Genomic DNA, 12,563 nt, shown 5'->3' on the forward strand with positions numbered 1-12,563 from the left:
GAAACTCTGAAACTCCTGGCTTGTGAATTGTGCACCGTTGTCTGTGACAATTTATCTGGGGTATCCAAACGTAGCAGCGAGATGTAACAGTATGGAAATCATCGCCTTAGTCTTCGGCTGGGTAACAGGAATGACCTCAGGCCACTTTGAATGGGCATCAATTATGATCAAAAAGGTGTGTCCTCTGATCGGCCTGCAAAGTCCAAGTGTAGGCGAAACCAGGGAACCGTGGGCCAAGTCCAGGGCTGGACGCACCCTCGAGGAGGGTCTCTTGCAGTTTGTGCACTTCCAGCACACACATTCACATATGTCGTAATATCGGAGTCTAGGTTCGGCCACCACACATAGCCTCGGGCCTTTTGTTTCATACGTGTGCCCCCGGGATGACCAGTATGTAGCAAGTCCAGAACGTGTCTCCGGAGGGTCTGTGGAATGATCACTCGGTCTCCCCATAAAACACAGTTGCCAGCCACAGTTAATTCCAGACGCCTACGGAAGTAAGGTTCATAATCCTGTGTGACAGTTGCAGGCCAACCGTACTGTACCCAGGAGAGTATTGTCTTAAGCAAGGTATCCTTGGCTGTATGGGCTGCTACCTCCCCAGAAGACAGAAAGGACAGGCTGGTGTAACGACAACTCTTGACTGGTGGAGAAGAGTCTATTAATGTCCTTGTCAGACGGGACATGGCATCCACATTACCATTGGCATCATGGCTGCGATACTGGATTTTGTAGCTATATGCTCCCAAGAATAGGGCATATTGTTGAAGACGGGCCGCAGTCTTCTGGGAGATGCCTTTGTCAGGGCTAAAGATCTGAAGGAGTGGTTTATGATCAGTCAGTATGGTGAATTCCCTACCATACAGGTAAAGATGAAACTTCTTAATTGCCCATATATGCGCTAGAGCCTCTTTGTCAATGTGAGAGTAATTGCTTTCTGCTTTTGTCAAGGACCTGGAGGCAAATGCCACTGGTTTCTCTGACCCATCTGGTAAAACGTGAGATAGCACAGCCCCTAGACCATAGGGTGAGGCATCACAAGCCAAGGTGAGAGGCCTTTGGAGGTCATAGTGCATGAGCATGCATGACGCCAACAGCTTTCGCTTAGAAACTTCAAAAGCACGTTGGCATGCAGCCGACCAGTTCCATCTGGAGTGTTTCTCCAAAAGCTTGTTCAACGGAAACAAAGTGTGTGCTAGATCTGGCAGGAATTTGTGGTAATAGTTGAGCAAGCCCAGGTATGATCGCAGCTGTTGGACGTTGGTTGGGACTGGAGCTTTTACTAAAGCATCAACTTTGGCTTCCGTGGTGTGTTTACCCTCTGCATCCACAAGGTGGCAACAAAACTCCAATTTAGGTACCATGAATTAGCATTTCGCTAAGTTCACTTTTAGACCCTGTTCTTGGAGTCTCGCCAACACAAGCTCCACGTTACGCTTGTGTTCCTGGTCCGTCAGGCCAATGATGAGCATGTCCTCTAACAGGCACTGTGTGAAAGGAATGTCCGCCAAAATCTCATCCATTTTGCGTTGCCAAATGGCGGGGGTGGAGGCTACACCAAACACCATCTGATTGTATTCATACAGTCCCTTGTGAGTGTTGATGGTTAGAAACTTGCGGGACGAAGGGTGGACCTCAAACTGTAAATAAGCTTGCCTGAGATCAAGCTTGGTGAACTTTTGACCTCCTGCAAGAGAGGCAAAAATGTCATCTACTCTGGGTAGGGGATACTGGTCCATCTCCAGTTGAGAATTTAGTGCCATGCGGAAATTGCCACAAATACGTAAGTCCCCATTCGCTTTCTTTACTGGTACAACTGGTGATGCCCACTCGCTGTGCTCTACCTTTGAGATGACACCTTGTTCCTCCAGCTGGCTTAGTTCAGCTTCCACACCTGCTCTGAGTGCGAAAGGTACCATCCGAGCTTTGAAGAACCTAGGCTGGGCGTTGGGTTTCAGCCTGAGTCTCACACAGTCATGCTTTATTTTCCCCAAATGGTTATCAAAGACTTGTGGGAATCGCTGTTTCAGGGATTCCACCCATCCCTCTTTATCCCCTGATGAGATGGTCACGGTGTTGCAGGGGTTAATGGTGATGTCTGGCATGCCAAAGTGAGCAATCCAGTCTCTCCCAAAGAGAGGGTGTCAGGTACCTTAGTTGGGGCCGAAGTGCTGAGAGGGCTTCCCTTGCAGCTCGGTGCGGATCACCCCTGGAGGTGAGATAGGGGATGACACGTCCCAAGGAGCACTGGATGCTGGTGAAATCCGGATGGATGGATGGTATGGTATGGACACCCAGGACCGCTTCCAGGAGATCTAAAGGTGCTCAGTGTAAAAAGACACAAGGTTAATGCCAGGCCGAGGGTCATACACAGTTAATCAGTCCGGAAGTAATGAGCCAAGTGGAAGGTAGCAAAGGGGCAAGATAAGAGAGAATCCGTGAGATCCAAGCCAAGGTCGGTACACAGGAGGGTCCAGCAGGGGTGTCAGAGCAAAGAGTGGTCAGGCAAGCCAAGGTCGATCAAGGGAGAAGATGCAGACAGGTCAAAGAAGCAAGCCGGGTCAAAACAGGAACACAGGTAAACGGACAGGTCACGGGTACAGGAGCTGACGATAAACCAGCACTGGAGCACACCGGAAGAGCGTCTTATATAGGGCCAGGGCTGGGGAGATGGGCGTGGTGACACTCCTGCTCTGCATCCAGCAATCTATTGTTGCTGAATGGTGATTCCTTTCCTGACAGAGGGGGTCCCCCATGTTCTAGTATGTATAATGACATTCTCTTCGTCTTGTAGGATACCTGTACTTTCACGTACCCCAGTGGGTGGAGTATCTGCTTTGAGTATGTCTGCAGTTTGATTGGTGTTGGACGGACAGTTGTTCGGATCAGAAGTTTTCTCCATTGTTTCTGGGTGATAACTGAAACTGCTGCTCCTATGTCTACATCCATCTTGAGTTTCTGAGGGTGCTGAATGCATATGATGTATGTCCAATCTGTGGAGCACTTCCTCATCCTCTGATTCACATGACGATGTCTATCTTCCCACCATATATGCCTTTGTCCTGGTGTTCAGAGGTTGTTTATTTTGCACCTTCTTACTACAGCATACTCGTTTCAGATGGCCTGCCTTACCACAATTATGACAGAGCTGATCCTTAAACCTGCAGACTTTGTGATCATGGTCTGTATTCCCGCAACGGTAGCAAGCTGACTCCTGGCTTGGTGAGGGTCTATATTTACAGTTAGCTGCAGTTGGCTTGACTGCTGTTCTGAAAACTTCCTCTTCAACCTCTTCCCTTCTGCTCTGGGGGTTCAATGCCTCTGTATCTTTCACAGCCATTTCCATCACTGAAGCTATCTCAATTGCCGTTGTAAGGGTAAGGTCTTTCTCTGTTAACAGTCTCTTTTGGCTAGACTCACTATTTAGTCCCATGACAAACTTATCCCCCAGTGCAGTCGGTAAATACTCCCCAAAAGAACAGGTTGAGGCTAGTCTGTGAAGGGCGAGCACATAAGCCTTAATATCTTCACCCGGCTGCTGCTGCCGCTGATAGAACCGAAATATTTCTGCAATCTCTAGTGGTTTAGGCTGAAAGTGATTCCCTAACAGTGTCAGGAGCTCTGCCAAAGTCTTAGTTGCTAGTTTTTCAGGGAAAAGGAGATCCCTAAGAGTGTCATATGTCCTAGCACCAACCACTGTCAGAAATACTGCTACTTGCCTGTCGCCTGGGATGGCATTTGCACAAAAATACTGTTCCAGTCTCTCAATCCAGGAACTCCAGAATGTCTGTTCTCCATTAAATTCACTTAATGTCCCGATCAATGACATTTTCCTGCTGGGCTCTGTGGGTGTTTGTATCCAGGTGACAATCCAGAGTTTTTTTTTCTTTCTTTCTTTTCTCACAATGATAGTAACTTTGTAAATCCCACCCTCGTCGCCACTGTTATATTCTCCGTGTTGTGATAGACACAGGACTCTGGTCTGGAACAACGGATGTTTATTCAGGACTCACTGTACACTCCAACATGCATTACAGGACAGCTCTGTATATCAATGCATCTCTTACATGTCTCTAAGATGGCCACTCTGCCCCTTGACCCTTGTCATCACTGCTGGGTTGAGCCAGACTTAAAGTAACAGTACATGTGAAACCCTTCAGGTATAACACAAGGGTGTTTACCAAAGTATTGGCTCCTTTGACAGAACCCACTGTCACTGTGTGTTTTGGAGGGGACTGTGCGCAAGCCTCCTACCGACAGACTATGGGCCAGAAGCTACTGGAGTTTGGCGCTGCAGCCTTTTGACTTTACCATCCACTACTGCCCTGGGAAGCAAAATGGCAACGCTGATGGGTTGTCCCGGCAAATGGAACTCAGTCCCTAACCTAAATCCGGACATCCCCAAGTTGACCTGAAAAGGGTCAAGCCGGGTCTGCCGGAGTGTTCCACAAGGGGGGAGCACTGTGACGGATCACCCTGTCCCTGGATTGTAAACCCCTTCGTTTCATTCATGTCTCCCCTTTCCCTTGTTTCCTCCAGACTGTACATTTTAAGTTCCTGAAGTCTCTTGTGATATGTTTTATCCCCCAAATCTTTCACCATGTTTGTTAATCATTCATAGTTCAATAATTAACTATAAGGTCTAATGCACACGGTACTGATATTTGAACATCTGCTTTTTTGGATATAATCTCAGGCATTTGTTTTGTGTGTATTCACACAATATATTTCTAGGAATAATCAATTTATATTTATGCGCATATTTTCCTGTACTGGCACAATTTTATCTTTACTCAAGAATACGCAACGTATTATAACATGTTTATGTTTATGCTACCGTGTGTACAGGCACATTGTAAACAATGGGCTGTGTAACATTACATTACATTAACACAATGCCATGAGTCCTGCCATCTTCCTTTGTTCTGAGGATGAATGAAGAGAAAATAAAATGCAATAAAAGGCCAATGTCCCAAACTCGTAGGAAAATGAAACAAAGGGGTTTACAATCCAGGGACAGGGTGATCCGTCACAGCTCCTATTCTGGCCCTGTTACGGGCGCTGGGAATTGCAATCTTGGGCTATCTGAACGATCTCCTGTTAAGATCGAATGCCAGCCAGTGTCTGATACGCGATCTGTCAACCACGGTTCAGACACTCCAGGAGTTCGGGTTTACCATCAACGTTCAGAAGTCGACTTTGTCCCCTTCTGTTCGCCTCCCTTACTTGGGGATGGTCCTGGATTCCGCTCAAGCAAAAGTCTTTCTGCCAGAGAACCAGCTCCGGACTCTACAGAACGAGGTCAGGTCCCTCAGGATCAATCAATCCTCATCGCTCAGGACCTGCATGCGGTCCCTGGGATTGATGGTGTCGGCCTTCGCGGCGATACCGTTTGCACAGTTCCACACACGATCTCTGCAAGCGGAAATTCTGGCCAGGTGGGACAGGCATCCTCATTTCTTGGAAAGGAGGATCTCTTTGAGCCACCAAGCCAGAGAGGCTCTTCTGTGGTGGCTCCAGTCTCCGGCTCTGACGGAGGGAAAATCCCTCTGGCCGTTGTTGTGGACGGTGGTCACCACGGACGCCAGTCTGTCGGGCTGGGGGGGGCGTTCTGGGCACTCTGTCTGCCCAGGGCACTTGGTCGGAGGAGGAATCCTCCCTGCCCATAAACATCTTGGAACTGGGAGCGATCAGACTGTGCTTGCTCTTTTGGTTGGATCATCTTTGGGGCTGCCCTGTGCGAGTGCAGATGGACAACGCCACTGCGGTGGCTTACATCAATCACCAGGGGGGCACCAGGAGTGCCCGGGCGGCCCAGGAAGTGACCAAAATTCTGTCTTGGGCCGAGACGCAGGTCCCGGCAATTTCGGCAGTCCATGTCCAATTTCGGTGTGGAGAATTGGCAGGCCGATTACCTGAGCCGCCAGACCCTGGACCAGGGGGAATGGTCCCTACACCCGGAGGTGTTTCAGATGCTGTGTGCGCGATGGGGATCCCCTGATGTGGATCTTTTCGCATTCCGGCTAAACAACAAGGTGGGAAGGTTCGTGGCAAGAACGCGCGATCCTCTGGCAGACGCCTCGGATGCGCTGGTGGTACCTTGGAATCAGTATCGTCTGATTTATGCCTTTCCCCCGATTCAGTTGTTGTCCAGGTTCCTTCGCATGTTGGTTTCGGAACCGAAGTTGGTGATTCTGGTGGCCCCGGACTGGCTGCACCCATCTTGGTACGTGGACATCATGCAACTGGTCGTCGAACCTCCATGGCGGCTCCCTTTACGAGACGATCTACTGTGTCAGGTGCCGATCTTCCATTCTGCTTTACAGTCGCTGGCTTTAACGGCATGGCTGTTGAAAGCCAGGTCCTGAGAGACCGGGGTCTCTCGTCGGCGGTCATTCCTACCCTGCTCAAGGCTAGGAAGGCCTCTTCCGGTAAATTCTATTACCGTACCTGGAAGGCTTATTTTGCCTGGTGTGAATCCAGGGGCGTCCATCCTTGCTCTTTTTCGGGGGTGAGGGTGTTGGCCTTCCTGCAATCTCGTGTGGACCAGCGTCTTGCGCTGACCACGATTAAGGGTCAGTTGTCTGCACTGGCAATCCTTTTCCAACACCCCTTGGCATCAAACTCTTTGATACGCACCTTTATTCAAGGGGTGCATCATTAGGCTCCTCCTCGGAGGGCGCCTTTACCTCCTTGGGACTTGAATTTGGTCCTGTCGGTTTTGCATCGTCCTCCCTTTGAGAGCATAAGGGAGATTCCTCTGCCTGTGCTGTCACAGAAGGTTGCTTTTCTGGTGGCGATCACATCTGCTTGCAGAGTGTCGGAGTTGGCGGCCCTGTCTTGCCGCTCCCCTTACCTGGTTGTTCATAGGGATAAGGTGGTCTTGCGACCTAACCAAGCATTCCTTCCTAAGGTGGTTTCGGAGTTTCACCTTAACGAGGATATTGTCTTGTAAAAGATGGTGTCGCGCTAATCACAGCATAAAGAAGATTCAACAAACAGCATGAGTCCCATGTGCAGTAAAAGTCCAAATCTATCCAAAGAGGTGCAGAGAGAGGAGCATCCACCACCAAACAGAATCACTAGACACTCTTACCAGCTGCTCAGACCCACCAGGGTCACACAACGCCAAAAGTGCTGATGTATTTCACAACAGGTAGGATCCAATAGCCTCAAACAACTCCTGCTGCAGCAGACTGGATATTGTCTTGCCTTTGCTGTGTGCGAATCCTAAGCATCCTAAGGAGTTTGCCTTGCATTCCTTGGATGTATTCTGGGCGATCAGGGTGTACCTGTCTACTGAATCCTTCAGGATGTCGGATTCCCTTTTTGTTCTTCCCGAGGGCCCTCGGAAGGGTATGGCTGCGTCTGCGGCAACCATTTTGAAATGGATCAGACAGACGATTGTACAGGCCTATTCTATTAGGGAACAGGTACCGCCCTTCCCTGTCAAAGCGCACTCTACCAGAGCAGTGAGTGCGTCCTGGGCCTTCCGGCATCAAGCTTCGGTGGCCCAGGTGTGCAAGGCGGTGACTTGGTCGTCCGTGCACATCTTTTTCAAATTTTACATACTTGACGTTTTGGCATCGGCAGATGCCTCCTTTGGCCACCAAGTCCTGTGCGTGGCCGTGCCTTGAGGGGGACATGGCGTTTGCCTGTCCCTGTCTGTTGGGGTTTTTTCCCCCCTTTGATTTGCTTTCCTGGGATTGTTGCTCCTGTTGAGCTTTCTTGTTACCCAGAGTTTACCTTTCTGTTGCAGATAAGGTTCCTTTCTCTGACCTGGGTGCTGCGTTGCCTTTGTGACGGTGGCGCTTTCCACCCCTCATGTCTACACTGCTTTGGGACATCCCATTGGTGAAGACTATATGAGGGGCGGCGACTGTCAGAGGAAGTAAGAGAAAACTGAATTTTTGTAAAATCTTACCGTAAAATTCCTTTCTCTGAGTCTTCTGACAGTCGCCGCCCCCGCCCCTCTTTTGGGGTTTTTGGACTATTTACTGCTTGCTACCAAACTGAGTTGGGAATGCTGATAGCAGGGGGGTATTAGACCAGTGGGACAGCCCCAGGTACAGCTTGCTTTTATGTACCTAGGTGATTATCTGTTGCAGATAAGGTTCCTTTCTCTGACCTGGGTGCTGCGTTGCCTTTGTGACGGTGGCGCTTTCCACCCCTCATGTCTACACTGCTTTGGGACATCCCATTGGTGAAGACTATATGAGGGGCGGCGACTGTCAGAGGAAGTAAGAGAAAACTGAATTTTTGTAAAATCTTACCGTAAAATTCCTTTCTCTGAGTCTTCTGACAGTCGCTGCCCCCGCCCCTCTTTTGGGGTTTTTGGACTATTTACTGCTTGCTACCAAACTGAGTTGGGAATGCTGATAGCAGGGGGGTATTAGACCAGTGGGACAGCCCCAGGTACAGCTTGCTTTTATGTACCTAGGTGATTGCATACCCTAGAAGCTTTTAATAAAGTTGTTTATTTAAAGGATAATGCACTATGGGCCTATTTTCTCTTAAAGCGGTAGTATCCCACTTTTTGACACTTTTACCTACAGGTAAGCCTATAATAAGGCTTACCTGTAGGTACAAATAATATCTCCTTTTATAAAAGAAAGGAAAGACCCCCTAAAAAAGGTTGGGACTTTAAAGGTAACTAATAAGGATCTCTCTTGAGAAAGATAAAATTAAGTAAAATAAACAATTTATTAGAACAGTTGTGATTGTAAAAAGGATCAATCAAATTAATAATGATACATTCAAAATACGATACAATATAATTGCAGATGCATAGCAGGATCCAACGCGTTTCGAAATTGTGTAATACCAGAGTCTTCCTCAGGGAATCTGCATGTCTTCCTGGAAAGCATAATCATATGCCACAAATAAATCCAAGAAAACAGGACAAAATATAATAACATACACTTTGTATATCACATCATCCATATCAGAATTTCTTGCAGTTGCGACAACATATTATTTCATCTTATGAGGTAATGTCACTTATTTGGTTAGTTGTAAATATACCAAAATAACATTTCCAGAAAAAAAAAAGGGGGGAGAAAGAAAAAAGGGGGGTAGAGAAAAAGAAAAGAAAAATACACAGAATACCACTCGGTAGGTGTTCACATACCAGCAGATATTTGGAGCCACTCATATTATCCAAAGGGGGATATATTGGAATCCCGCACGGTAGGAGCTAGAGTCAGGTATTTGTATTGATTATGTATCCTCTTTACCTGCGAATAACAATTCAATGTCAGGGAGATTCGCTTAATGGGTAAAATTCCCTATATATCTATAATTTCGGGTCACTTCACCTGTTGTGATGATCCAAAAGGGGATAAGTGATGTGTGGGGACGGGGAGGAGAAAGGTCCTCAAATGAAAGAAAGGATTCCAATCACCTTTCCAATAGTCGTCCTCAAGTGGGGGTGCCTATTGGAACTTAATAAGTAGTGACCCCTAAAGGCGGATAGAAAAACACAAAAAAGAAGAAAAGGGGGTACTAGAAAAAAGAAAGGCTTAGAAAATGGATTGTCCTCAAATAGAATATGTAATAAACCCTTGTCATTTGGAGTGGGACATCCATAGTGCCTCAAGCGGCTTAGATGGGTAGGGAGTACACCAGGAATACCGAGTGGTATTCTGTGTATTTTTCTTTTCTTTTTCTCTACCCCCCTTTTTTCTTTCTCCCCCCCCCCCCTTTTTTTTTTCTGGAAATGTTATTTTGGTATATTTACAACTAACCAAATAAGTGACATTACCTCATAAGATGAAATAATATGTTGTCGCAACTGCAAGAAATTCTGATATGGATGATGTGATATACAAAGTGTATGTTATTATATTTTGTCCTGTTTTCTTGGATTTATTTGTGGCATATGATTATGCTTTCCAGGAAGACATGCAGATTCCCTGAGGAAGACTCTGGTATTACACAATTTCGAAACGCGTTGGATTCTGCTATGAATCTGCAATTAAATTGTATCGTATTTTGAATGTATCATTATTAATTTGATTGATCCTTTTTACAATCACAACTGTTCTAATAAATTGTTTATTTTACTTAATTTTATCTTTCTCAAGAGAGATCCTTATTAGTTACCTTTAAAGTCCCAACCTTTTTTAGGGGGTCTTTCCTTTCTTTTATAAACTTATCAAGGGATTATGGTAACACATTATCTGAGAATCACCTACATACCTGTCTAAAGTATGTTTTGGGTGGATAATACACCCGACCCCCATTCTTTGTAGATAATTCTCAGGTCACCCACTATTCGAGACTAGTCATTATATTATTTTCAAATAAATATAAAAGGTTTCCTAACGGGGGAAACGGTTTTTTACCACAAGTTTCCTCTATAAACTTTTCCACAGGCCATCTATATAGCCTGCATACTACAGATATCCCAGAATGGGAGGCTTCCAGGGAGATGGATGGGAGGAGTTGATGTCAGACATCGAAAGCAAATTCCAACAAAAAGAACAGATAGAATCGGACATTTTCACTTTATTTTCTACTTTAAAACGTTTCTTAGAAAAAAAGTCAGCACTACACTGGCATATAAAATCTTTTGATAAATATGTGAAGGAAGGCCTGAATCCTTTGGGATTAAGGATTTAAATCTTCCCTACCCTTGAAAATATCTCGTCAGAACTCAAACAGGACTGGGAGAGAATCTTAAACGAATGCTCCAAGAATCTCATGATTCTCCTTCAAGCTGAATATCTAAAACAACTAAAACTTATTGAAACAGAAGTTTCTGCCATTAACAAACAACTAGCTCCATTAAAAACCTCCCCTCTATATACAGAACAAGAGAATAAATTAAAAACATACTTAGAAGACTATAATAAAGTAATATTACAAAGGAAAGAGAAAAAATATTGGAGGGATAGAATAGCCTTCAATGAAGGCAAAGCCTATAGATGGAACCAAGGGCAACGTAATATGAGGCGAAGGAATGAATACAATAGGAATGATAACTATTCCTCCGACTCCTCCGCCTCCAACTCTTCCCAAACAAACCAACGGGGACGCCCCAGAGGTGAATACCCGCAATGGGGAAAAAATAAGGATAAAACCAAGAAGAAAAGAACTAACACCCCCCAGGGATCTACATCCATACCCAATAACAACGAGGGTACGGGCAGTGAAGCTATGGGTGGTTCCATTGAGAACCAAGATTCCACTTTTAGACAACCGGACGGGGCAACAACAAATAAAACCCAAGGCACAAATAGTAAGGGTCCTTTTTTAGGAAAACCTCAAACGAGACAAGCAGTCAAAACGCAAATCAGTATGGACTCCTTCGCAGTCCGGATAGCCGAGAAAACGGACTAACCATTATTAATTTATCATCTCATAATCTCACTAGAGGGGAGGAGGAATTATTAAGACTGGGTCTATCCTTTTGCCCCAGTCAACCCACAGATAGATTTAGTGTCGTCAAAGACATAAATCTATTTGCAAGGGACATTTTCTTTAAGAGCAAATATTTTAAACAGTCAGATAAAATGCAAAAACCTGACACTCAACTAAAAGCAGCGGAATATCGAGCCCTTCGGGACTTGAATCTGCTTCTTCAGGAAAGTGGCTATGACAATGAAGAAATCTGGGAGAATTTGAACAGCTCCTCAGATGAGGAATCTACATCAACACAGAGCAAGGATAAAGTTACCAATAAACGATTTAGGAGAAAATCTCCAAAATTTCCCCAACTCAATCAGAATCCAACAATAGCCCTTTTCGTTAGGCAAGTCTCGAAAGATATTAACAAACTCAATATCCAGTCTACTAGAGATAACCTCCTCCCTGACCAACGCAGAGCCCTAAAAAACCCTCCAAAAAAACAACAATATCACTATCAAACCTAGTGATAAGGGAGGGAATATTGTCCTCATGGACAATGCAGATTATGAGAAATAATGTGTTATCAACTTCTGAATAACAAAACATGTTATCAAAAAATATCAGCTCAAACAATTTCAACATTCAATGATGAATACTATACCATCATTGATGGAGCCAGGGAAACAGGTACAATCACGACAGAACTTTGGGAATACATGAGGACACCTTATCCTCGTACCCCCACTTTCTACTGTCTACCTAAGGTCCATAAAGATCTTAGGAATCCACTGGGCCGTCCCATAGTTTCGGGGAATGGCAGCATCACCGAGACAGCAAGCCGGGTGGTGGATGCCCATCTAAGACCCCATGTCACTGGCCTAACCTCCTATACTAAGGATACCATCCACATGCTTCAAATTCTAGAAGATGTGACTATACCGCCCAATGCTTTCCTTGCAACTATAGACGCTGAGTGTCTATACAACTCTATACCACATGAGAAAGGTCTTCTCGCTATAACCAACATTCTGAAACAACGAGGCCCTCAGGAACTAAATTACAATATGTTTATCTTGGAAATTTTGAGATTTATCTTGGAGCACAATGTGTTCTCCTATCAGGGTTCCCACTACCTCCAGGTACAGGGAGTAGCGATGGGGACTTGCTGTGCCCCATCCTATGCCAACCTGTACCTGGGGGAGTGGGAACAC

At 45.7% G+C, this 12,563-nt stretch overlaps 1 protein-coding gene across 4 annotated transcripts in view; it reads left to right on the forward strand.

Annotated features, from left to right (window-relative positions):
* The window catches only part of CADPS2 (calcium dependent secretion activator 2), a 1,183,693-nt gene that overhangs the window by 549,200 nt on the left and 621,930 nt on the right, over positions 1 to 12,563 (forward strand). The gene's annotated exons all lie outside the window — the stretch shown is intronic.

This window comes from Pelophylax lessonae (genome assembly GCF_965119305.1).
Source record: "Pelophylax lessonae genome assembly, chromosome: 4".
In the NCBI taxonomy this organism is placed as follows: Eukaryota; Metazoa; Chordata; class Amphibia; order Anura; family Ranidae; genus Pelophylax; species Pelophylax lessonae.